The sequence below is a fragment of the Wasmannia auropunctata genome, unplaced genomic scaffold (assembly GCF_000956235.1).
Source record: "Wasmannia auropunctata unplaced genomic scaffold, wasmannia.A_1.0 LD336000.1, whole genome shotgun sequence".
NCBI classification, from domain to species: domain Eukaryota; kingdom Metazoa; phylum Arthropoda; class Insecta; order Hymenoptera; family Formicidae; genus Wasmannia; species Wasmannia auropunctata.
The window spans coordinates 3,726,209-3,753,685 of record NW_012026890.1 but is presented as its reverse complement, the minus strand read 5'-3'; the positions used below and the strand labels follow the sequence as shown (position 1 = coordinate 3,753,685).

At 38.4% G+C, this 27,477-nt stretch overlaps 1 pseudogene; it reads left to right on the top strand.

Annotated features, from left to right (window-relative positions):
* The window catches only part of LOC105453389, a 106,819-nt pseudogene that overhangs the window by 19,400 nt on the left and 59,942 nt on the right, over positions 1 to 27,477 (top strand).

Below are 27,477 nucleotides of genomic sequence, written 5' to 3'. Positions count from 1 at the left end.
CCCCACCCCGCTTACGTCGCCGTGTTCTTTCCTACTGCGTTTTTAATGCCGCGGCAAACGTTATCGTAACTTCCCCGGCGACCATGCGCGAAACGCGCGCCCCACAGACGCACGACTTGTGTACAGGGTGACACGCTTGATTTTATCGCGCGCGATGTAATTCAGAGATTTACTGCGGGGTATGTTTTTGCGGGCGAATTGCCCGCTCTCTCGGTGGAGCACGCTGGACAATATGGGAAGTACAAGGAAAAGGTAGTTAACCATAAGCGTATAAACATATTTTTATCGCTTGCTTTTATACCGGGTTGGAATTGCCGCGATTTATTTTAAATTGTTATTATTTCAAATGTTTGTGCGTGAAAGAGCTATAGAATTTGTAATTTCTCCTCAGAAACAAATTGTTAAGCGTTTTATACCAGATATTACAATAATATTTAGACGTTTATAGTGACACCAATAAATGAATTTATTTGCGACATGAATTTTTATATCTGCAGTGCTTTGATCATTGTTTATTGGCCTTGTTTATTGGTGTTTACTTCTGCAAATATAGATATCGTTTTCATGATTGTTCTGTCAAATCGGCTCTGTTAAAATAACATTCTTTAAAATATTATTTCACGTTGAAAACAAAATGTATTATTGTTTTCAATTTTTGCGATTCAATAGTTAAAGGAGTACCGCGCCGCACAAGTTTCGCAAAGGCGCTCTTTTGTTTCAATCGTAAAGTGAACGCATATGCTTCGCATGCTGCGACATGTGTCATGTGCCCACACACGCGCGTAAATGTCGCACGAGTCTCGCGAGCCAAGAAAGAGCAAACCGCACAGCGGAATTTCTCCGAAGGATTTCTATCTCCGCTTTTTTCCCCTTCCTCTCGCGTTTTTCTATCTCCGCGTGGGAGCACTCGTTCCTTCTTTTTACCACTTCCGTTTCTTCGCCTGGCACGTTGTCGTGCCTGGCAAGTTGGACGATCGCGGCTTCGGTTTCAGTTTTATTAGCGGGTCGAAAGTCCCATTTTGTTTGGTTCTACGTACATTTTCCTAAAATCATTCACACGATCTCGCATTATGAGATTGAAACGACACGCCATGTCGATCAATCTTATCCTCTCTTCCCCTCTCACCATGTACACTTTTTTCCTTATCTGCCTCAGGTCGTTAAATTTTGGCAGGCAACGCAGTGAATAAGAGCTTTCCCATTCCACCGTTTTTTTTTAGAGTCCATTTATCTAAACCGTTATGTGTGTCACTTCTCGAAATGTAGTATCCGTTATAAAAAGAAAGCTCCCTTTTTATTTATTAATATGATTTCATTTAAACACATCACGATTGATCTAAATTAAGCAAATACGTGAATGATGGAAGGAAACGTGGCGGTAATATTAAAAAAAAAAAAAAGAATTTGTCTTTCTGGAAATTTTAAACAGACGTTTTAAACGGCCGTTGAGTGCTAGCACGAAGTCGCTCATCTCGGTAGATCAAGCAGAAGGAACATTTCCACGAAACCGTCCTGCTTACCGTAGAATACCACGTGCCTGGCATGTGTTTGCACGCGTATCACCGCGGCACACCCGCACGATATCTCTCATTGCGCCAGGCTCCGTGTTACGGATTATAAACACCGCGTAATTCAGGCAACCTCTGTGTTTCAGCTTGATGAAATGAAGTTTCTCGCGCGTCCGACGAAATTTGCCAGTTTCGCCACATTACTTCACGTTTGCACGACTACAAGATTGTTCTTGGCAGGTTAATTCGGGCTTAAGTCCTCCTTATTCCGTGCCGTTTCTTCCGTTAAACTGGCGGATTCCTTAAGTCTTCTCGAATGTCCCTTTCATTCAAATTATAGCGCGTTATGTGATTATCAAGACGTTATTTACTGCGCCATTGTTCATTGAATTGCGAATTTTCGGGGACAAAGTATTCACGCGGATGTTGAATCAGGTCGTGTATTTCGGTATTTTCTCTCTAACAATAAGTCAGTAATTTATATGGAATATAATTTATATAATTTTTACAATTTATATATTATATATATATATATATATATATATATATATATTGACTAATTTTTTAAAGAAATCTTAGGGTTTTTGAAAGTTGCTTATATACGGATTTAATAAAATCTAAGAATATTTTCTCTCGACCGCACGCAGAGAGGCAGAAGATTTTGTACTACATTTTTCAGGGAGCCAATTCAGAGATGATCGTGTTGTACACGAAAAAAAGTGGATTCATTGTGGATCTCGACAAATGAGGTCACGCGTATCCTTTATCCACGCGTCCTTCGCATGGCCGTCCATGGTCCTCGGAATATTTTATGCCATGACTTTTTGCGGCATTACATCTCGTATGAGGCTGACAGCGCCGAATCCATTTACAGATACTAATCCGAGGGGAAGTTCCGTTCCGTGACGCCACTGCAAAATCATGTCTGTCATTGCCTCATTCGTTAATTTTTGATGTTCTAGTACATAAAACACGAGTGCATTAAACAAATGTCCAACATTTTCAAATATAATAAAAAATGAATATTAAAATGAATAAAATACTAGAAATATTAGTGTACAGTAGCAGGAAAAGTTAATTATTAAAATTATAATTTTAATTTTATTAAAATAAAATATTTTTATGTCTTGCGTTCCCCATATACTTTAATTTCATAAAATCAATCTATTAAATATATTAATATCTAAAATATATGTTTCTTGCATTTTTAAATTTAATTTATAATTTTTCAATTTTATTTTTAAAATTAAAATAGCACCGTAGTGCCAAATGGAATTTCCAAATTCGATAAGATTCTTTACAAAGAAATTATATTTGAAAGTGCACAATGTTTGCGAAGCTATCGAAGATAGCCGATAGCGGAGAAGAGAACAGATAGAAAACATACGTGAAGCACGTGGCACGCTTATTACACGCGAGAATTTGGCAAAGGCAGACGTTGCACAATCCGCCATCCAATTCGTGGAAATTTTTCGTCTTTCTTCCCTCAAAATCTCGTCGCTCGATAGCACCTATGAAAACGCGGGAAGCTTCCGCCAGCGCCGACATGTCGCCGCCACGAAAGTATTCTGAATTGAATGACGTTGTATAGGAATTCTTTCACGTTATTGCGTCGCATTTATTTAGAGAACGTCTTTTACGCTTCGTGTTATAATCTTTAATGATGCATTCTTTGACAAATGCAGAATTGAGATTTTTTTTTTCCTTTCGCGAGAATATCAAATATCATGGTTCGTTCTTTGTAAATTAACAATCTTGGTAACTCATCTTTTAAATGTAAGTACTTGAAAATTCCGCTTGAAACAAAATAAAATTTTGCCATTTATTTGTTTGAGAGACTTGAAGTTCTCGCAGGATAAATTTTCTTCGTCGTAGCAAAAATTCAGGCGAAGTCGACGACGGCCGGAAGTTGCCGCCTGCGCGTAAGAACTCTATCTCTAACTGGGGCGGCTTAAGCTCGTAAACGGTTTCCCGAAGTTACTGGCGTACCGGCGAGGCGAGAAAAATTATATTCGCCCGCGACATCAAATTGGAAACAGTCTTGAGCCGTCGACGCTTCCGCCACGGAAGCGGGATGGGCTTAGACAGGCGCGTCTCGAGCACTCGAAGATTTCGAAAAATCCGACCAAGGTTATTGCGAAAACGTCGCGAAAACTTTTATATGAAAATGTCACCTCTTTCTTATCGGAATTAAATTTCCGCGTGCATCGACCATCTGGTTAGTCTCACTTCAGCGGATTATTTTAAGCCGTTTGTGCGAAAAGTAATAAAGTTTCAAGGAAACATAATGTATTAATCATATGGAATTACAACGGTAATTTTAATATTGCAAGTGAAAGTCTATAAATCTTTAAATTAGATTTGCTTAATCAATTATTCTAATTATGTAAAACGAAAATATTACGTAACACAATTCTTAAACAGAATATATAAAATAAATTAGTAACAAGAGATTAACGTATACAGTTTTTTTTTATTAATGTGTAAACATGAAATAAAAGTGCCGCATATAGCTAGACTTCAACAATTGTACTTAGCGCTTTTTAAAGTTGATAGATATTATGAACCGCGAAACAATGAATTCGTTAATAGATTCGAAGCTCATTGTCATTCCTTTAATTAAAAATCACGCTTCAGTTTATATCGCGCTGAACGTCGAGCGTACTTCCGCTTTAAGCATCGTTATAGCACTCGTGCTGAAATGGTACCTGATAGCGAGTACTACGCGGAGTGCATCCATTACCTCCACGCTTGTTTGAAGTGTCTAAATACGTGTGTCGGTATACTGAATGTACACGTACACAGGTATGCAAATGCAGTTCATGCAATATCTTTTGAAGTTTCTTCTTAATACGTCATGGAAGTAGGTCATTGATTATTTTCAAATATGCTTACGCATACTTCAGCTGCTTCTCCGCATACAATTTCTTGCATGAATAATTTCGGTAAAATTGTTGCAGCAATTGCGAATTTACAATTGATGTTTATTTGATGAATCTTTCATATGAAAATTATATTTAATAAACTGTCTGATTTGATAAAGCTTAATTGCCTTATTAATTTTATCATAATAAAGCTATTCAATCGTGATAATGCTGGATCACTTTTGTTTAAATAATTTTAATATATATAATTCTAATTATACTTCAATTAAATTTGTAGAAAAAAACATACGTAAAAGAATTTCATATTAATTACTAATTAATAATAAATAATACTAATTACTAATTAATTAATTAATTTTTACTAATTAATAACACATAATCTTAGACTCGGATGGACAAAATTATAACAAAGTTGAAACACTTTCGTTTCGATCTTCATCGAGTAATTACCAATAGTACACGGAAAGAACAATTTTGCTTCCGGATCTGAAAATAATTTTTGTTCAATAATCAAAATAATTTTGTGCGAAAGTCAGAGTGATTGCTAGAATATCAAAATGTTTTATAGCAATGCTTATCAGTTTTAACATTCCAACAAATTATTTTAATGATTCAACAAAAAATTATTTTCAGATGTTTTTGGCAAAATTTTGAGATCTTTCAACAAAATCGTTCTTTCCGTGTACCTTTACAGTTTTGTAATTACACTCGATATTATGTAACTATGTTAGTTTTTCTTTCATTTCTTTCAATTCTTTCATCTCGTAGACGGCGGAGAGAATGAACTCTCTTCTCTTTTTTTTCCCCCTCGGCTGTCATCGCTCCAGCCGCATCAAAGTCCCATTCTCCGTCCGCGCGGATTTCCCGCTCGCCACGCCACGTCGTAAATCCCCGCCGAATCCGAACGTCGTCGTCGAACTCAGGCAAAACAGGCCGACGTCACACTTCAGCAGTGTGGGCCTGCCCGCGAAACTATGAAATAATCTCGTCGTTAATCTTACGCGTCGTATCGGGGGAGGCTCGGGGCGCCCCTTGAACCGGGCGGCGGCCGCCCGCAGAGCCTTTTCTGCCTTTCCCGCTCGAAACAATGGAGGACGAAAGTTTACGGTTGCGCTAGACCGCCAGGAGGATCATATATTTTCGCAGCGCTCGTAAACTGCGGTCACGCTCTGCCAGTCGCCACATCGTAGGCGCGTCTTCGACACGGCGGTGTTGGTGAACGCGGAAGGGCCTCTGTGGCAGTACGCCACTGTGTCAGCGTGTCGCTGGATAATTTCGGAGTTACGCAGTCCTCTTGTTTTCCATGTCCTCATCTCTCCCCAATTTTTTTTTTCCGCCTATAACGGCGAAGAGATTTGTTCTCCGTCGAGAGAGCGCGCCCGTTTGTGTTTATCTAACAATAAGTGTATTTTGAATGAAACATGGAGGTCGTCCCGCTTACTGCTCGCACTTGCATTCGCGTCTGCATGTGTGCATTACGGTACGGATGTGAAATACTAACGCTCGTTGTTTCGTCCGTTTGTTGCGCCTGTAAAGACAACAGAAAGCAATATATGCGAGCTGTGATTTAAAATGTAGCAAATTGAACATATTAATCGCTATTCACATAGATCGAAGGTCTCTCTGATTTAAATTAATCTATTATAATGAAAAATCCAAATGCGTGAAAGTGTATATAATTTAAATATATAGAGTTTTGCAAATTAAGCGCTGTATTCAATTTGGAGACAATTATTTCATATCTGAGATGTCGAAACTGATTTCTGCAGCATGCACGCGCCGAATGCGAATCTAGGGATGCTATCTTTTCTTCGTTAGAATCGAATCGAAATTTGTTTTTGCAAGTGCGCGCGCGCAGATCTCGGAATGCTGCACGTCATCCGCGTTAAGAGAACCGAGCGGCGCGAAAAGAAGCGCGCCGGGAAGAAATATGCCAGAGGAAAACCGAGATAATGCTCCCAAGAAGTAAAAATGTCGGTCGCTCGAACACGCGAATTAGGAACTTCGTAAGGAAAGTGGGATCTGGAAGGAAGTAGGTAGTCCAAGAAGATTTAGCGCATGGCAATTTGTGGAACGTTATGTTAGTCTTCTATAGTAATTGTGACTTCACACGGGAGTTTACGAAAATGTATTGTCCCTCGAGAGACAGCAATTTCTTATCTCAATTTATCGCCCTTCAGACGAAGTACAGAAGCAATAAGAAATTATATTAATTCTCTCAGTGACAAGCGCGCACACTTGCGTTTATTTACCAAAATAATAGCTTTAGATAAAACAATCATAATTTAAATTTATCAGATGATAGTAATTTAATTTTTTGAAGATTTATATTTATATATTGTAATATTTATATATTTATTAATATATTAATACATATAAAAATATTATGAACATTTTGAGAATCTTGGCAAATTATTAAATATATTTGTTCATTTAAGTAAAAATATATCTCTGATCATATGCAGAAGAGCGAGCTTTATATGTCATAACGCGGTTGCAAAAGAATTAACTGTCCGTTTCGGTATTGACTGTAAAAACGAAGAGAGTCTCAATGCACGTCGTATATCACGGGCTTTCGTCTATTAAGCAGCGTAAAAAAAAAAATGTTCGCTCGATACGACATAACACAGTATACGTTCTCGCGAATGCATCCAACCTTATTTGCATCTGCATTCGAGCATTGGAGATGCCGATCGTTAAATTACGAATACAACCGAAACCGGAATGAGATTCATAAATACGACGGCAAACGCGTAAAAAAACGCGGACGCGCGTTTAATCATTAACGCGACGACGCGCCTCCCGTAGTTCTAATTTACGCGCCATCGGGTGGCGATATAATTCGTCTGGCGTGACCAGACGTTTTTAGTGCCGATAAAAACCTAGGATCGGGTACACGCGTGGGCGGTTTCGTTCTTTTCCAATCTTTTAAAAAAGGGGGGACGATGCCCTCTGACATTTTACGGAGGAAATTCCCGACCGGGGAAACGACAATGATGATGGAGGAAAGCGGCAATCTTAGTTTACGGCACATTTACGCGCGCGGAGTTTATAATATTTTACGAAATCTGTGTGAGCGCGAAAAGGAGCCCTCGTGATAAAAAAGTGACGAGGGCCAGAAGTGACTGCCTCGTACAGGGGTTGCAAGGACATTTGCAGAGGTGGCGCCTGTGATAGCTCGCGACGAGTGGAGAAACGGACGGCCGTAATCAGACGTGAAAATACTCTAACGTATTTGCCTGAGGAAAACCAGAGTGGAAATTGTTCCGCGAGTGTGTTGATACGATTCATGCGTTTGCTCTGAAATTTCCTTATTTAATATTGCATATGACACATGCAGAGAAAGGAGAGATTTCGCAAGGGATTATTTATTTTACATTAAAAGAAATTGTTAGTTTTATCACGTAACGTATATTCGTATTTAATTCGTATATATATAATTGTTATATATAATTGTTCAATTTAAAAGAACAGCTACCTTATGTATTTAATGTAAATGTACTTTCTAAAACGATGAGGAGTTTAAAGTTAATTCAATATTCCTTCTTCCTTTCGATTTCCCCTGCCGGAAGAACCATCGGAAGTGGCCGAGATCGCGATAACGGCGACGCGGGACGATTTTCATGTAATGTACATCATCCTTATTTGTGACGGTGGCTTTTTGTCAATTAATCTCGAGTTATCAGGAGCTGTGGCAGGGGCTTTACCGTGGGAGGGGTGGAGGCATAAAGGGGTGGAGTGTTGGTCATTTGTATAACGCCAGTAGAGTGGGTATGTATACGGGCGTTATCGCACCAGAAGAGGGATGGGAGGGAGAGGTAGTGATGGAACCAAACTAATATTTACTCCCGATTCTCGGGCAAACCAAGCGAAGATGTTCATATAAACTGCGTCAATATTAACTTCCGACTTGTAAATCTCATTGGTATGCTCCCGTACTATTTGATACGTCTGCCTTACGTTTGAAACAGGTTATTCTCGAAAAAATATCGCATACAAAATACTATAGTATACGTTACGTATATATTATAGATTCTCGTATGTAATGTAGAGCAGGGTTGGGAAAGTTATTTATAAAAGTTATTCGTTATCTCGTTGCTGTTACTCGTTACTGATTTTAAAAAATTGGAGACTAACGAGTCGTTAGTTTTTGAATAACGGTAACGATTACAATTTCCATTACTTTTTCATCGAATCTTTTTTGTAGAATGGCATCCAATTGTCTATGTCTAATTGATTGAGCTAATTGACCAGTTCAGCATGAGATCTATAGTGATATAGTTAATTGTCAACCATAGTCAACATAACAGTCTCGTTTTTTGAAGCTTTAAAGCTTACTTATGCACATGCCATATATACAATGTGTACAATAAATAACAATAAAAAGAAACGTTTATATACGTTACCCGAAAAATGTAACTGCGTTACTATTAACATAACAAATAAAAAATGTAACGTTGTTACCCATTTGTTACTGAAGAAAACTTATTGTAACGTTAACGGTTAGACGTAACACGTTACTTTCCAATCTTACGACATAGATTCAAGAATATAGGTACGATATCGAGAATGCAATGAAACAGATAAAAATTATTTCTCGGTTTTCAATTCAAGTAAATTAAGTATTAAATGCCATTCAAAATATCAAACAAGAAATGACAAATTATTTTTTCCATATCCATTGCGTTACAATATGGATCGTAATTTGCAATCGTAATTTTTAAGCGGAAATTTCGAATACGTTAGGTGATAGCAGGTGAAGATTATGCGCGGGAGTGTTGGGCGTACCGTCGCATGTGCGTTGAGATTGAAAGAGGATACCGCAGGCTTTTGGGCGAAGAGCGTTGTTTATGTGAAACGGCCAGCTCAACGAGTTACGATGTCAGCGGGTTGTTCTGGGCAGATTCGTTTGATAATTCGATAGCCGTCCACGTTTCAAGCCCCTCGCAATCCACCCCGCGTTTGCCGTGGATTTACCCTCGCGCCGCACGCAGGTCCGTCCAATTAAATTTATCAGATTGCACGCGCGCGAGGGTCAAAAGAGGGATACGCGATGATTGGCAGGCGTTTGTCTTTTTGGGGTCATGGCAGGACGTATTTTTTTTCATTCTCAATTGGGACACATTGCAGCGGCAGCAAGTGGACAATGGTTGCGCGATATCGTGGTGGATTGAAATGAAGAATTTAGATTCGCAGAGTTCGGCGAATTTATTTTCGAGCAAGTCTCTCTTATTTCGCAAATCATTGCGCGCCAAAATGATTCCGAATTTTTTGTAACGTTGACAAACTTATAGAAATATTAAAAATTAAGACGTTGAAAGAACGTCTTTTCGTCATAATATTAATGATTTAAATGGAACTAATTTAGATGAAAATGATTTAGACATCAATCGATAAAAAGAACTAAATGCGAAAGGTAAATCTCTAAAGAGAGCAGAAATTAAATATTACGTTTACATCAGTCGGTTTTTCTTCTTTGTATTAATGGACTCGCAGTCAACCAGTTTCTATTACGAACTTTCCTTTCGGATCAATCCCTGTCAACCGCCAATGAGTATCGTCGTTCGGTCTGATGATTGATTGATGATGATGGAGAATATACTAACTTGCTCAAAAGGTATACTAAGCAGAGGAACGATCCGTATAGCCCGGCAGCCATTTGAATGATGTTTATTCGGGAACTTTGAAGACTTTATGCAACACGTGTTCAGACAGCCAACGGAAAGATCAGAAAGCTGGAAAGCGCCACAGCAAGTAAACGTAATGACTTTTTCAAGATCTTGGGACTCTACGTTATCTAATAAAAATTATATTAGACTAAATAGAAAGAAAATCACGATTTTAATATTAGATTTAAAGCATTATTATTTTACAATCTAATATTAGATTTAAAGCATTATTATGTATAATAATTAATATTGTAGCGGAATTTCGCTGGATATCGAAACCAATTCGAAATGACGTGACTGAAATAAAAGATGCTAATAACAGTAAGTCTTTTATATCGTATAATCAAGCTAGCTGTGGAGTAAATTATCACGAATGCGAAATAATGTTTGCGGTTATCCCATACAAATTTGCGTGAATAATGTGTGCCCTTTATAATCTCCCAAAATCGAAATCGTTTGAAAGTTTGGCTTTCGCGCGACCCCTGTAGTACGTGTCACTATTCTACGTGACATGCATATTTGAAATAAATTCGATGGGTTGCGAGAGAGGAATGTACGCGAATCGAATTTATTTTACTGCCACCCGCACACGTGAAGCAAATAGATGCGAAAACGTGTGTGAATTAAGGCTTAAGGAATACTCGTTCTCTCCACGTAACGTTCGCGTATCATCTCCTTATCCGACTTGCTTTGCAATTATATTTTTGAGATTTAATTTTGGAGTCAATGTGTGTGTATATATGTGTACATAAATATTGCATTATTATAAAATCAACGAATATAAATTTATATATTTAGTGGTGCGTATAAAGGAAAAAAATAAAATAAAATATGCGTAAAAGAGTTTTTGTGAAAAATAAAAAAAAATTGTTTAGAGAGATATAGTGCATTTAATCATGTTTCTCATCCATTGTCGAATAGCAGTTATCTGTCAAGAGAGCTCTAAATATGAAAATGTGTGTACAAGCAGGACGAGTGCTCATGATAAAAATGCATAAGCCTCTAATTCAATTTGTCAAAACAAGTTTTTACAAATACCCAAAACAATCTCTTTTATTACAAACTCAATCAATCCTACAGGCGAACCAATAAAAACACGTTATTGATTAAACACAAACTAGATGTTGCTCCCGTTTTTTTTTTATCAACTATGTATATCTTTTATCGGAAATTTTGGAAATAAAATTGTTGGCGCGAGCGCGTTTCCGATGAAATAAATACGTGTCGTTCACACGTGTAATGTCTTTTTATTGCTGTAAAGACGAGCGTGTATCGTCGCGAAAGTACGCTGAATTATGTATTTCTTCGTGACGAATTGGGTGGGCGGGGAAGACGGGCGGAATTCTATGGAGGTACAAACGAGCGTATATAATGAGGAAGAGTGCATAGCTGTGTTCTGTAAGATATTCCGTCGAAATGTCGAAGAGCGTATTATGCTTAAGAAATGAGCTGAGTTTGCTCGCTCGACGTCAGTTCGCTACTTGCCAGTTATAACGCACTTGGATTCTTGGTAGGTACCTTGTAAGTAGTACATCCGGCAGTCGCGCGCTCGCAACAGATTCGGAGTTGTAGTCCCGTGGGAGACGTCGTCGAGCGCTGGTTTCCTGTCCAAAATTCGCATATAAGTTTCACGGAGAGTAGAACACGTTTCATGCGCTTCTTTGCGACGCGCGGCACAAGTTGCACCGCATACGTGATTAAGTCGCAAATGCGTTAAAAAAAATACACTTCTTTTAATCCGTATTACATGTTAATTTCATGCAATCTTTCTTTTATAAGTATAAGATTATAGAATCTTGTGTTATTTTTTTCTTGTAAATTAAATAATGCTTAATTTCCCTAATCTTTATATAAAACAGAATGGGAGAAAATGTTTAAAACAACTTGTGCGCGCGCTCTTCCTTCTTCGTTATTTTAACATTAAATGCACTAATATGACATCGGAATGATAAGAAATAGCGAGATATAAATAAATATTAATTTTACAACAAGAAATATGTAGAACACTAATGTCGAAAAATATAGCTGTTTAAAACATACTTGTACATTTTGACATAAAACACTTAAAATTTTTTTATTATATATAATTTTTTATATATATATAAATTTGTATAAGTCTGCTGAATTTGACAATAATTTCAAATAAGGTCTATATATACAATAAATAAATACAAATAAATAAATACGGGGAAAGCGCCAAATTTGGCCAAGGCTGGATATTGGTAGTTATTAATATTTTAATTTTTAGCTACAGTAAATTGCATGCCGCTTACTCTGTCGAACTTTTAGAACGCAATCATAATCTAAAGCTGAAATAATATCAAATTAAATTAATCTTCAATCCGATGATGCTACAAGTTGAATTTGACCCGATATATTTAATTTTCGCTTCGATAGCGCTCCAAATTTCGACTACATCATTGAAAATTATGTTCACCAGGTCGTTATTCTCTTTCCAGCGTCAGCGCACGTACGCATGTCATCCAACGAAGATGCGCAGTGGCACGTAGACGATGCCAGTAATGATTTGATGGAAGATCTGCCTGTTTTCGAGCCAACAGCAGCGAACGTCAGTGCATTTGTTGGGCAAACCGCATATCTACCGTGCCGAGTGCGGAATTTGGGTGACAAAGTGGTAAGTCTTTTCTCCTGATTTAGCCATCACATTTTGTTGTAAACGCCAGACAAAGATTTTTTTTGTAATTACCGATTTACTCAAATTTTACATATAATGTGTTTCATATGATACGATATTTCATTACCATTTTTTGCTAATAATATCAAACAAACTGGAATGTTTTACGTCTTCAAAGACCATACGTTTAGCTGTTCTTATATATGCAGATATAAACATGAAGTCATTTGAAATGCGAATTTCATTTATTCCGTTATTCAGAATATAAATCATCCAATTAACAAAGGTCGTACGTATGTATGTATCGTCATTAATTGCAAACAAGCCTGACGGCGATTAATTTGAAAATTTACCGGAGACGGCTCTGCGATTCAAACAGGTTGCTTCCAGCAATCCTTATCTGCACAAGGGAGCCTACGTAATTAATACAGCGGCATGACAAATTGTCGCTTCCGTAATATAGCGGGCCGCCAATAAATATCGCGGCCGCGATTAGAGAGCGCGTCTCACACACGTAAACATTGACGCAGGGAGCGGATGGGATGTCGCGTAGGAAATGGCGTGTCTGCGACGATATATCATGAGGAGAACCAACGGGGACACAGACGTCGGTGTGTTTCCTTCGACGGCGAAATCTCTCCGATGCGTATCTCGCGGCGTTGACTAAGCGCGGCATAGATTTAACGAAGACGTATGGTCGCCTTAGTGCGCGGCTTTTCTTCGAGCAACCGCGGTCTCGCCTCTCATCTCCCACCGCATTCCAACCGTCTATTGTATCGTCGAAAGTTTTCAGTGCTCCGCGTGAATTTACGGTGAGCGATTGATCCGAATTCGTTAGACCTTTATATACGGATATAGAGCGACGCGAGAGCTACAGCGTACGAAGAACGAGGAGAGAAACGACGATAGATTTGATTTCTCAATCGATTCTCGCCTGAAGTATAACGTCGAGGTCGAAAAAAGACGTTCTCACGTTTTTATGTAACTCTTAAACCGTAATCGAAGCAAAGAGGCGAGCGGGAACTTGCAAATTCGCAGCGTGGGAAGAATGTAAATGGAAAAGGGGGAAATTCCTAAAGCGTTTACATCGGAGGTACGAACACTTTATATAACTTACCTACCTAAATTCTTCGCTCCGCGGAACAGGGCGCAAATAGAATCTTTCGAAAATTCTTGCGTCCGCTGTGAGAAAGCTGCAGGCAGTCTGGCTGCCGCGGAGAGTGCCGGGCACACGGTTTCACGGTAACAAGGGAGGCAAAGAGTGGGTCGAGAGATGAAAACGATCGAAGCACGCGAATTGCCGGACGACTTAGCTTCACGTAGGCGGTGACCGCAATCATTCCGCGAAGAACGCGGGAATCATAGCCCCTCGTAGCCAACGCATTCGCATTCGCTATCCGTCAGTGTCGGTTAGTCCCGAAACGCAATAGGTGTAGTAAATCTGAAGCCATAAGAAATTGACCAATCATAATCGATTCGTCTCTTTACATTCGACTGCAATTGGTCCATTTCTTACGGCTCAAGGCTTACTAAATCTATTGTGTTTCGGGACTTATGCTTTCGTTCGCGGACACCCGTTAGATTAAAGGACACTTGACACCAATCGGGAATCATTCCTATATAGGAAGAGAATGTCATACGGTTCACTATGCATTTTTCTCCACAATTGCAATTTTTCGACACACCCATCCAATTTTCGCGACCCACTTTTCCGCTTTTCCGAATTTCCTCTCTCGTCCCGGACAGTTTCTTTCTGTACGGGCTTTTATTTTTATCGGGCGAACGGCGGTAAACGTATGCAACTGGTGGATGGATGCGGTTTTTTGTAATAGCGGTACTTCACCTTTTTCATCAGGATCAAGGAAGAAACACCCGGAATTGAACGTAATTGTCTGCCGGTTTTACGACGTTTGATAACATTAACATTGAAACGAATGATCCGCGCTGATTTTCTCTCTTTATCGAGAACATAAAAATTCTTCTGCCAATTAAAAGACCATGCTGCAAAAACATATGCGTGTTCTATTCATCTCGGCCAAAAGTTAGCCTTATTAATTTATTTTAGCTGTTTATCAATAATTATAATATATAAATATTTCCTTTTTATCTAGATTATAGAATATAGTTCAGATTGGTAATTTAATAAAAAAAGTTTTAAATAAATTAAATTATTGTAAAAATAATATGTTATAAGCATATATATATAATATTATAAATTACATTTAACATTGTTTTTATTAAATTATCGATCTGAACTATATTCGAATCGCGTATGCATAAAATTATGATAAAAAAATATTATATGTTTTTCATGCATATAGTTATATTCCATTATTATTCCATTTTTCTTTTAAAGATAAATAAATTAAGCAAATTAAGATTTTTAATAAATATATAGTCCTTTAACTTTATTATTCTTTTCTCGTGTACGTGTAACTAATAAAAATCGCGTCACTTTGAAAAAAAAAATTTTATTTTACCGTTGCCGTCCAACCGTAAAAATTTAAACTGAAGATTGATCGTGCAGTCAAACATGGTTCAATGTGCAATATTTCGAAAACGTACTTGTATCTAACAGAGATTTTTATTGGAAACGGACGAATATATAGATTTCTTTAATAGCTGGGATACAGAATTGCACGACGCGCATTTTCTCGGGGCACGGCCGGATGCATTTTTAGTTCACGTTCACCAGATTTATCCAATCTTTTCCACATTTTTCTTCCTTCCACTTATCTGTTTTCTTTTTTTCCCTACGATCCACCTTTAATTAAATATCGATCTACGTGCGGCGACGGTCAGCGGAGACGCGTCGATTACGGCAAGTTTTCTCGAGTTAAGTCGGAAAATCAAATGGAGTTTAAGAAGAAAATAATTGCGAGAGATTAGTCGCATTTATTTTAGTAAAACTCGGATTGCCCCTTAAACGGAAAAAACGGACTTTAACGAAATTTGTAACGTTTCCTCATTACGGTCGGATTATCAGTTAACATTCTTGAGAGAACTTATGAATGAAGAAGCTGATTGCTTGAACGTCATTATTTTCCGGATCTCATTAGTTTAACTACGAATGTTTAAAAATGAGCATTATGGAAAGAATGTGAGAGGAGATGTGTCAATTGCTACTTATCGACTGGCATTTCGTCTAATCGTACTTTAAATTATATAATTTGTTAAAATTGTTGATAAAATCGTTCATTTTTAAGTAATTATTTTGCTCTAAAAATTAATTATAATAATTAAGTGATTATGTCTCAAATATATTGCAGTATATAACCTTTATCATTAAAAGTTTCTAATACCTATCTTATTATTTATTTTACTAATTTGTATTACGGCGAAATAATGTCTGTTATACAATTTTGTTTCTATATACATTACAGCAATATTCGTACCAATTTATTCATTGACTACGAATTTTTAAAAAATCGAGTATAATTATCAAATTAATGCTTAATGAAAGCGGATAGTTTGACATTAGAACGCTTATTTTTCTAAACCTTCTTCTTGCTCGCCGACATCTTGATCAATATTATAATCGAGAGATTGAATCATTGAAGAGAGAAGCTGCAGTACCGCGGAAGAAGAATATAGCGATGGCGAGATTTGTCATCCGAACGCACGTGCTTCAGAATACTTTAGATGCAACAAAATGCATAAATTGATAGTCAATTCTGTATAAAGGGTCAAAAGTATATCTATTCCCTTCGCAAGGATATCGAGACTTGCTCCCCCATGGAAATATCAGTTTACGATTCTTTCGGGCGGGAATGTCGGACGAGCCGAGACGTCGAATATAAGTCAAGTTAGCGGCGAACGACCGTAGAGCTATACCGCGCGCAAAGTATTGTATTCCTATTCTATAATTTAGTTTCCCGAGAATCATACCCTTTACTCATTCCAGCGAAGATGAGTTATGAAAGCTTACGATTCGCGATTCTTCCGCGCGGCGAGAAATCCAAGGAACGCCGGGAGATAAGATAATGCAACGTAAAGTGCTGCCCAAATGCAATAAACGTTCGCTCTTTGTGCCGCCCGCCCGTGCTAGGGCATTACCCTATTTCCTATTATATTTCCTATTAAGAGTCAGAACGATCATTTCGAAGGATAAATCAACTTTCTTGCTACTAAAGTTCCGTTTTCCGATAATACGACTTTAAGCGAGAAAATATGCTTTTCAAAACGTGATCACAGGGAACGGATTTAACGTAATCGAAATCATCTTTTCGTAATAAGGTATAAAAATAAACTTGAACTTTGCATAATAAAGCAAATTTTGTGTAATAATGCGCGCGTTTGCTTGTCTATCAGCTTGCTCTCAATATATTTCGCACTTATTCTGGAACGTTACGGTCTTTTTGTTGTTGAACTTTTTATCAGCGTATTGAATTATTATATGAAACCTTACGATAATTAACACGGCGGTTCAGAAACGATTGGAAGATGTTTCGTGTGAATTGAAACGGATTAAATAATTATATGGGAAATTTCCATTTCTTGCGTTCTCTCAATTGATGTACAATAGTTATTTAATATGTTATTCTGATATATTATTATAAAAACATATACAAGTTGGACTAATTTATTAGCCTCTTCAAACATCAGTGCTTTAATATACATACAATAAAAGAAGCCGTCTTTTTGCACTGCTAACAAAATAATTCAACTTGTAATATTTTTACCACGGGTTTTTTTAAATGATAACTTGAACAATAATGAAAAATACTTAACAGCTAAACAAAGTTCTTGAAATTTATATTTTCCTATGATAACTACTTGCATCATCCAATGATGTTTAGGACGGACATGATGATGGTCTTGACTTCAAGCGTTTTGAGCATTACTTGTCACCAGGAATTATCTGAATTAATGGTATCTCAATGCTAATGTCCATCATCAGCATAAAATCAAGTATGTCAGATTCTTGGTATGGAATTCCCTGAAAGTATTTCGTAATTCGTTCACTTCTCGACGGTCCAAAACATCCGCGACATGATAGATGGCCGGAAGGGGATTCCTCGGTATTTACGCTGCTCATAAAGTTCGACGAGCTTACCTTTCGTCCGTGCGTTTCAGTGTTGCGTTGCCTACTACCTGCCAAAGTCACGCAACGAAAAATATAACACTGCAGAGAATTTTATCGAAGCTCGCGCTGCTTTAAACTTCGTGCACTTCACGAAACTCTCGGGAAAGCTGTGATGTCCACGTTTTCCTTTCGATAAATAATATTAATAACTTTTCTAGTTTACTCGTTACAATATAAATTAAAAAAATATATATATATATATATATATGTGTGTGTATATAAAATAAGTTATTATTCAATTAAATATTTGACAATGCAACACTTACGTTAAACTCTTCTTCTCTCTGATGTCATTATGTCTCCGTGATGCAACGCGACGTGAAATTTTCTGTAAAATCGTGATTTGTTAACCTCGCGCCCACGTCAAACGTCGCGCGGCATGATGGATCGAAGGGGAAAAACGCGGACCCGTTCCTCGCGAGATCGATTTTCTGCTACGTGTAAGGCTCGAATCCTCGGGGCAGCATTTCCACAGCATAAATTGGACAAGCGCGAATTCCGGATGTGCATTATTCATGGATTCCGAGATAAGGGAACGCGATCGGTTCGAAAAACCGGGCACGACGTGTGTATGTCTGGCGAATATAAGAGAAAGAGACAAAGAGCGGCTGGCGTGCGGTGGTCATCTCATTCCATTCTGATTAAGTAATACCTTTTGAGCGACAGTACGCTGAGTCGAGGCACATCATTTTCGACGCTGTGTACGAAAAAAAAAATAATAATAAGTGTCTCTTAAAAAATGAACCTTTTAATACTATGAGTATTTAACAATTAATTATTTTTAGTATTTACGAGCTAGTCCAATTTAAATTAAATCGATTGTACCGATATATAAAATTTCGCAATGCATTTTTGAGAGACTTCTGCATGCTGACAAAATTGAAATATGACGGATTCAATCAGATGAGGTCAGACTGGCCAAATCATTTGCATTGTATCCCAATTAATGACGATTACTGTAGAGAAATATATGTGAAAAGGACGATAGTATATAACTGAGTGTTATCGACTGTAAATTAGTGCAAAGCGTATATGAATACCATTATGCAGAAGCGCAATAAATTCACATTTGCGCGAGGTATCGTTTATCGTTTTCCCCTGAGATTATTACGAAATAAAATTGAAAATGTTTCGGCGCTTTCATAAAACATCACGTGCTTGAATAATTGCCCGTATTCCCTCGGAACTGTATCAACAGAGGCTGCCGAGCGCGCGGCGCTTGATGTATGGCTTGATGTGTTTACGGTTTATGCGCCGCGCGGATATATGAAGGCTTTTTTTTTCGTAGTACAACGACGATAGTAAAACGTTTCCCGCATATTAACATAACCCGAGGCGACGAACGAGCAAAAATATACGATACATTGGAAATAACGCTGATGTCATAATTACGGCAAAAGACTGCCGCAGCGAATCGCCGCGCTTGATAACGGAGTGCGAAAGTAAATACTGATTGATAGTCAAGCTGCCTTCTAATCGCTAAAATTTACGCGTGGATGGATGTCAAAATAGCAAATTTCCTGGCAGATGTATTACAATTTTTTTATCCGCGGTGTACGGTTGTTGAATACGTTTCTAATTTGTTTGATGTTTATTATTAGACACAATAATTACATTGTAATGTTTGATACTTATTAGACACAATAATTACATTGCATTTCATGCGCGATAGTAATTATAATATTAATTTCGAATATTATCTCACTGATGATAGCTGCCGTGGACAGATAAAGAAAAGTGTCACAATTGCACGACAACGTGTCCATTATATACCGCGTCTGCATCTGAATAGCTAATTCTTAAGTACTCTTAAAAAAATTCAGCGGGGATTTTAATTACGAGCAGTCTTTCAAGCGTTCCAAAGAAAAAGAGCGTTTTTTCATTAAGATTACAGTGGACTGGCAGAGCGTTTTCTAAACAAATGTTCCCTTTTCCATTGTGTCGCTCCGGCGGAGAAAAGAAAAAGGAGAGAGGGAGCCGCGCGAGAGGGTTGAAAAACGCGCGTAGGAGAGAGAAAGTGAGAGCGAGTGGTGGGTGGGCGGCATGGATGGAATGTTGCCAGGTATTTCAAAGGTGAGAGATCACTTTGCGTTTAGAAGAAACTTTTTACCTTTCGCTGGCGTTGCTGCTGCTGCTGCTGCTGCTGCTGCTGCATACGCGAAATGCGCGCGAGGTAGAAAAACGCGAGGATAGATCGGAAGGACATGTAAGAGTTTGTGTGGAAATGTAGCTACGTACGAGCTCCGCTATTCGAAACGCGAGCGAAAATTCTGCTACAATCGTGCTATATCCTGCAAGCTTTACAACGTACAAGTCGACCGCGAAATTATGCGATTGAATTAGCGATTGATTATACAATTCGGTAATTTCCGTAATTATACGAACAAGGGAGTTGCCCTTAGCGTAAATCATTGAAAATAGACGCCGTGTACGGCATATTTGCAAATGGCATTGGCAAATCGATTGACTCCGCTTTTAAGTACGTTTTTGATAGCAATTCGCTCTTATAATTTATGTGTATGTGTGTGTGTGTGTGTGTGTGCGTGGAAGAACAATTTTAACTTTAATTATCTTTTCCATCAAAAGTTTGTTTCTGAAGGTATAATATTTTTTGACCTGTTTACACGGAACACGATTTTATATCAGTTAAGAGGAAATAATTGTTTATATAACATATGATAGAAATAAAACGAGACAAATGGCTCTCGCGCTCGAACTTGTTTAAGCGTAGGTATGATCGTTGAAACATTGGATTTCAAATTAATTCACGGTCGATCTGTTCATCATTCGAGTAATCGATTATTGAACGCACTGCATTGATTTGATAGCTCATATTTTATAAAAATTCTGAAGAACGATATTGCACCAATTACAAGTGTCGCAAATATAAAAAGTTAGTACAATTTGCCGTAAAATAAAAGTTAAATTGCCCTTCTTCGGTTATTTGAAATAATTTGCGAAAAGTTGCGCGTTATATATTTTTTTCCTGAAACTTACGTAAGACCTTTCCTCTCGTCGTTTTTAGCTACTATACAGCAGCGCAATGACACGCGTAAATTATTATCCCCATATCTCCACTTCGCCTGAAGTGCTACATATTGCTCCCAAGGATGTACAATAGCTAGCTTACACCTCTCGCCGCAGCTGCAAACGATAGGGAAAGCACTGCTCGCAAACTACCGCCCCAGTAACAACTCCCCGGTACACCGAAGTCGACACCGAAACTGGTGGAAATGCAGCGTGGAGTTTCCTTTCCGTTTGCCAACGTCGCCGGACGGCCACGTCGTCGCCGTTTACGAAACTTTTATCGCGAAATGTGAAACTGTCCGGTTACTCAGAAGCGGCGCTTTCTGAAAAGAAGTTCCCGCCTTTTAGAAACGATCCACGTCAGCATTCACCGCCGGCCGCGTAAGCGGCAAATAAATCTCGGAGATGGTACGGGCAGTTCGTGCGAGACCGGCGGACGTGCGGTGACGATTCGGGTTGAAATGAAGCTGACAATTTTTGAGAGTGTGTCACGTGAGTGATTGAAACGTGTAATTGATACATCCCCCATTCGTTTCGTTTATCGCTTTCGTAGCATGCCAGAGTTACGATTACAGATATAATATTCGTATAATGATTGCATAATCATAATGTTTACTATTGAAAACGCATCCCGTTCGACTTTGGGAGGCAATATTTTGATGTATCCGCGATTGATGCTTTTCATTTGGGAAATGAATGCGCTTTAATATTGGAGAATTTTAACGAACGATGTTATTAATATAATTGGCGGCGTCAATATCGCATTATTATCTGACGATTTTATCATACTTGTGTAATTTAATTAATAGCATTTGCATTCTAACGATAAGTTGAAACGAAAGATAGCTCGCGCAGCACAGTTTGAAAGATAAATCTGTTTGATAATTGATTTATAATGATTGATATTGAAAAATAATTTATGAAAATAGATTGTTTTAATTTGTACTTCTTGTAACAAACATTATATTAAATAATTAAATAATTAAATACATTAAGAAAGAAGATGTCAGTTTATCAATTGTTGTACAATAGCAACTATATCTAACCGCTAGTAATAAATATAAATAAAATGCAGGTAATTCTTTATTACAAAATGTAAATAAAATTTTCATTCTCTCTCTCTCTCTCTCTCTCAATCAATCAAGCACTTCAGATCTCCATTTATTGAGTTTTTGTTAATGAAAATTTCGTTTCATGATGTAATTGATTTTAACAAGAATTTACGCTGTCTGTATTTGCCTATATTTCGAAAATACATTCAATTAATTAACGACGAGGTAAAATCTGATGAAAATTTGTCGGACAGCCAATAAAAGAAAGAAAAAGGGATCGATATTTAATTCGTTATCAGGGTTCACGGCTGAAATGGGAGACCTAGGGTCACGGCGTATCGCAAATATTGCCAGGAAGAAAAATACAGTAAAAAGGACTCAAATTATGGAAGTAAAACTACGCGTTGGCAGAGCGTGGAGAAAGCGTGCCGCGGATTTTTTTTACGAGCGGTCGTTACGCACAACAGCGTCACCGACAGACAGTCCGCTTCCCGCTGTAATTAACGTCCGAAAAACAGACGCAATGTCGGATTACGAATAAAAATATGACAACTGCGGTCGGCCGCGGCGTATGCGGCATACGCTTTAAAAGTCGCTTATGAAAATAACAGACACGGGGAGGGGGGAGGGGGCACAAACGCGCCGCGTTTTAAAATTAAAAACATCCATCGCGAGTTAGTTGGGCGGATGAATGCGCGCGATCCCTCACTTCGCGCACGAAACGACACCGCGTTATACGTGCTAACAAGCCTCGAATTGTGCGGTAAGTTTGTCCTATCACACCCAGAGATTTAGTGAATCCACTTAACTATGTTTGTAGAATTTGCAAGCAACTACAATTTACGTTTCACGTGATTCACATGTTGTACACCAGTTGTGAGATTTACTCTACTTTCATTTTGGCATAATTATAATTAAAAATCGCATTATGTATATTATATATTGGCGTTTGCCATTGATACGTATTTCGTCATTTGATTGGCACTTGCTTAAAGAAAATGTGTTTTAAATCTATAAATGTATTTGTTTGTAAAATAATTAATATTATAAATATTATATATCATTAATATTATAAATATTATATATCAGATATACTTTTATCAAAAAATTTATCCGATGATGTGATATTCCTTACACTTGTGTTAACAATATAATTTATTTCTTAGTGACAATACCTTTTTCAGTTTCTACATTTCTTTTAATAAAATTGTCATGTGTGTATTCTGTCAGCAGTGTCAGTACATATATTGAGTTTGTGCGCTAAGTGATACGTGACGCCTGGGGATAATTAAATTTATCTCATTTAAACGTATTTGCAACGCGATTTCGATGGATGCGACTTTACAATTTTCCATATTTTATACGTGCCGGTATGCCTACCGTACTTTGGCGATTCGGATTTAAATCAGAATCAACGCTAACGTGGAAATTAATTAATTAGGTAGAAAGCTCCGTTCTGCCATTACTGGCGCGAAACACTGTTACATAAATATGCACTAAAATGTACTGATATTATGCTTGAGAGTTTGCATCCAGCGTCAAATGGAATGTAACGGAATATTAATTAAAGTAACCAAATATTAGCTTCCACGATTCAATCATAAATAGGTGTTGGCATTTTAAAAATGCATTACAATTTAATTTTTAAAATATTTGTGAATTGAGATATTTAATAATGTGTTTATTCTTTATCATAAAGATATAAAGACAAGGATAATAAATAAAATTTTAATATTATATTACATTACTTACTGGTAAAGGAGTTAAAATACAAACTCAGTGAATCAAAGCGTGGATTAACTGCTGTATTTATATGTGATTTATATGTGTTATGAAAACAGAGAGAGCAGAATTTTCTGGTGTTAAATATTTTTTAAAGAGTAGTAGTATTTTAGAGATATCGATTTCAAAAATAAAATTAAGATAATCGCGTGATTGTTATAATACTGTCATAATAATCTCAATACTCTGTCAAAATTCATCGATATTTCGTCTATATGTCTATAGATATTTTCATATTTGCTGTATAAAAGCCAGCGTGAATGGGGCATTCTGCGATATTTTTTTTTCTTTTAACAGGTTCGAGAAAGCCCTTTTCAGAGTGGAAAATTGTCGAACGAGACTCAATGCTTTTTTCAATGGTGTTCAATGGAACGAAGACTGATTGTAGCGTGAGGCTCGGTGAGAGACAAAGAGAAAGAAGTAGAAAGAACGTGGGAAAGGGCGTGAAGGATGGAAAAAGTAAAACGACGTAAAAAAAATGGGGAATAATATGAGGGGGCATTGGACACGACGTACGTTTTCGAGGCGGTCCGCATTTTACCCGCGGACATTGTCAGAGAGAGTCAATTTGCATAAACGCAGAGACAAGGATACTCTCTTTTACATATACGTTTTATTTTCTTTGTCGATTAATATTCAAAGGGCGCTCTCTTTATCCGAGTCAATGTGACCTCTTCTGCTATAAGATATTCTTTCTCGCAGGATCTGCGGTGAAAAATAAATTTAATTCACTTGCCGCTGTAAAGTATTCAACAATTTCTTATTTATCATTATTGGTTTAATTATTTTCGTATTGTATTTATTGCTAATCTTTCGATGTGATATGAAGATTATATGCAAAATATGACGATGTATTACGGTATACATGATCTGTCCCAAAAGTATGAGATTATTTTTGGCGGCCTAACCAGAATTGTCAGAGTGTGGATCCAATGGACGAAGCTTTCGATGTGGGATGTCAGGTGTACAGTCCTTCTCAGTTGCCTCCGAGCCTTTCTAGTAGTCGATACCATCGGCAAAGTACATTATAATTTTTGTGTCCTGTCACGAAACTTCAGCACAACCTCGATCGCAACCATCAAATTCTGTGTGAAACTGGGAAAATCTGGTTCCGAAACGTTGGAGATGTTAAGAATATTTATGGAAACGCTGCTTTGTCATCAGAATTTGATCGCGTAACGCTGCTCAAGATGTGTTGCATTTTCGCCCGTGGTAAGACATCAAAATTACAACGCACTTTGACAAAATCGACTGTTAGAAAGGTTCAGGAGCAATTGAGAAGGGTCAGACTGTATACCTGACATTCTGCACCAAAGGCCCTATCCAATGGATTGACCCTCCGCACAATTCTAATTGGGCCGCCAAAAAATAGTCTCATTACTTTTGGGACAAACCATGTATATTAGATACGTAAGAAAGAAAGAGTCCCATGACGCCAATTAATGCAGTTTAGAAAAAAGCTTTCGAAGCTTCCGATCTCACGCGTCCGTACCATCTGCTCCTCGTATCTCGTCCCGGTCTGTCACGTTTCCGTGAAAGAAGATGTCGATAAAATCATTCGCCGCAGCTCGGCGCCGCCGCGCGCCGGCGTCGAGAGGTCATCTAATTGTTTTCTTCCGGAAATTCTCCACCAGAGACGTCTCTCGTCGTGACAAACGACGCCCTTACCCTCCCTGCCCGCGCACACCTCGCCCCTTTTCTCTCGCTGCTCGCAAAAAGTGCTCGCGATCACGAGCGGAGAAAATGACGCGGTTTCTCCGGTGGGCGTCCGCCAGCGTCCGCTCGGGCGACAATGTTCTCTCGTGAGTATAGTTCTGAAGTTTGTTCCGATCGAGTTCCACGCGAGTGAATCATTTTCAAAAGTTGTTCTGCCTTATGAACATTTTTTTAAGCAATTTTTATCTTTGCCGTCAGCACGGCACTCGTCGGAAATGTGTCGTGCTGATAATTTTCGGCACTGCTGACGATATCATAGGCATCGCAACTTCCGTGGAATTGATTTAATTCCAGTCAATGTCACGCCCGCCGTTTAATTGTCATTTTTAGAAATTTTGTTTTTACACACTGAAACGTCAGAGCTGCGACTTTATAGAGAAATAATCCACCGTTGATAATATAATAAAATGAAAGTGTGCTTATCGTTTCTAGTCTATAATTTTAAAATAAAAATTTAAATAAATTTTTACAAAATAATTTAGTAACTATGCAGATCAGACGTATTTTACGCTTTAATGAAGAAATGTGGAGATGCCATCTCTCCTCATTCTGGAGATCTCCGTAACAAATGGCTGAAATATTTAAAAAATATTATTCTTGAAATAAAATAATGATGAATATCGTCTACCCACGTAGTAACATATATGCGATACAAATTAAAAATGCGAAATGTTCAAATAACATTATGAGGGATAAGATATAGAGTTCCTTTTCTCCCGAAATTTATCTGCGTTATTTGTGCGCCACATAGAAATCTAGCACGGCAGCCGGATTGACAAGGGCTTAATTAAGAAGTCGGGCACCTGGCGCAAAAAAAAAAACAAAAAAATAGACGCGATAATAGTGACGCGGCCGAAGTCGCCATTCTAGCGACCGATAATTGATGAGCGGGTGCAGCAGCGTGCAAGAGGAGGCATGGGCGGTAGCGACGTTACAAACGATGACGCGGTATTATTTCATTATTTATGGTACGAATTTTGCCGTGGCCGGCGCGGCGCCGCCGCCGCCGGCCGACGTTTTTCCGATTCCGCGCCGCGCTAGAAGCGCGGATTAAGTTACCGTCGGTGGGCTGAATTAAAACGCTAATAACGAGCGGTGATATTTATTGGACGGCTTTCGCGGGGGTTAGAACCGGAAGCCGCCTCAAACCCTCTCTCGCGCGTCTGTTTCTCGGCCTTCCTCCTCCACCGTTCTCGAAGTCCTCTCCCCTTCCCCCTTCACTCCTCCCCCTCCCCCTTTCCACCTATACGCGGAGCGAACTTTTGCCGATCTACCGTATAGTCTCCGGCGGTGCCACCATTGTTTCCCAAACAACGGTTCTTACCACTTTTATGAGGGAGATTTCGGGCTTAGCCAGGCAGATAACTCTGCTGCGCTTGTCGCTTAATCCGTCGCCCGCCTCCCCGCCCCTTCCTCTTCGGCACAACACACTTTCAACCCTTATTTCTTCGCATCCTTGGAATCAAGCGATTTTGGGACGAACAAAAGCCGCGGTTTTTAACCGCCGCGCGGGACTTTTTTACGAGCTGCAGAATGCAGAATTGTAGAACGACTTATTAGTTTACATGGCCATGAGGATGCTGTAAAAAATTGTGGTTTTGGATTGATTGTATAAGTTTACGTTGAATTGTTATAAGATAATAAAAAGTTTCTGATCACGGGATTAAAAAATAAATAAAAATAGGTACTCTTAAATTAAACGTTAGGGAGCTGTACAATTAAAATTAATACTGTCATCACGTGTGGTGCGTGTTTGGTAAAGTCAGAACGGATCGGTCCGTCGATCGACGTGTCGACTGAATGTAATATCGGAAACGCGTCGCGGAGTTACTTTTGCGAAGGCATTCACATTTTTATGTGTATAAACAGGGAAGTAGAAAGCCAGGGCCGGGTTACTATGCCGTATTACGGAATATCGGGTATAGATATACCTTTCGCGGCTTAACACATCTCTCTCTCTCTCTCTCTCTCTCTCTCTCTCTCTCGCAGGTCGATAAACTCGTGGAACGCTGGACTGATGTAAGCCACGTTCAAAACGAGCTTAATCCGCTTTCGAGTGCAACGCGTTCGCGCGATCGCGCAGTAGTCATAGAATTTTTTAATCGGGGCTCCATGGG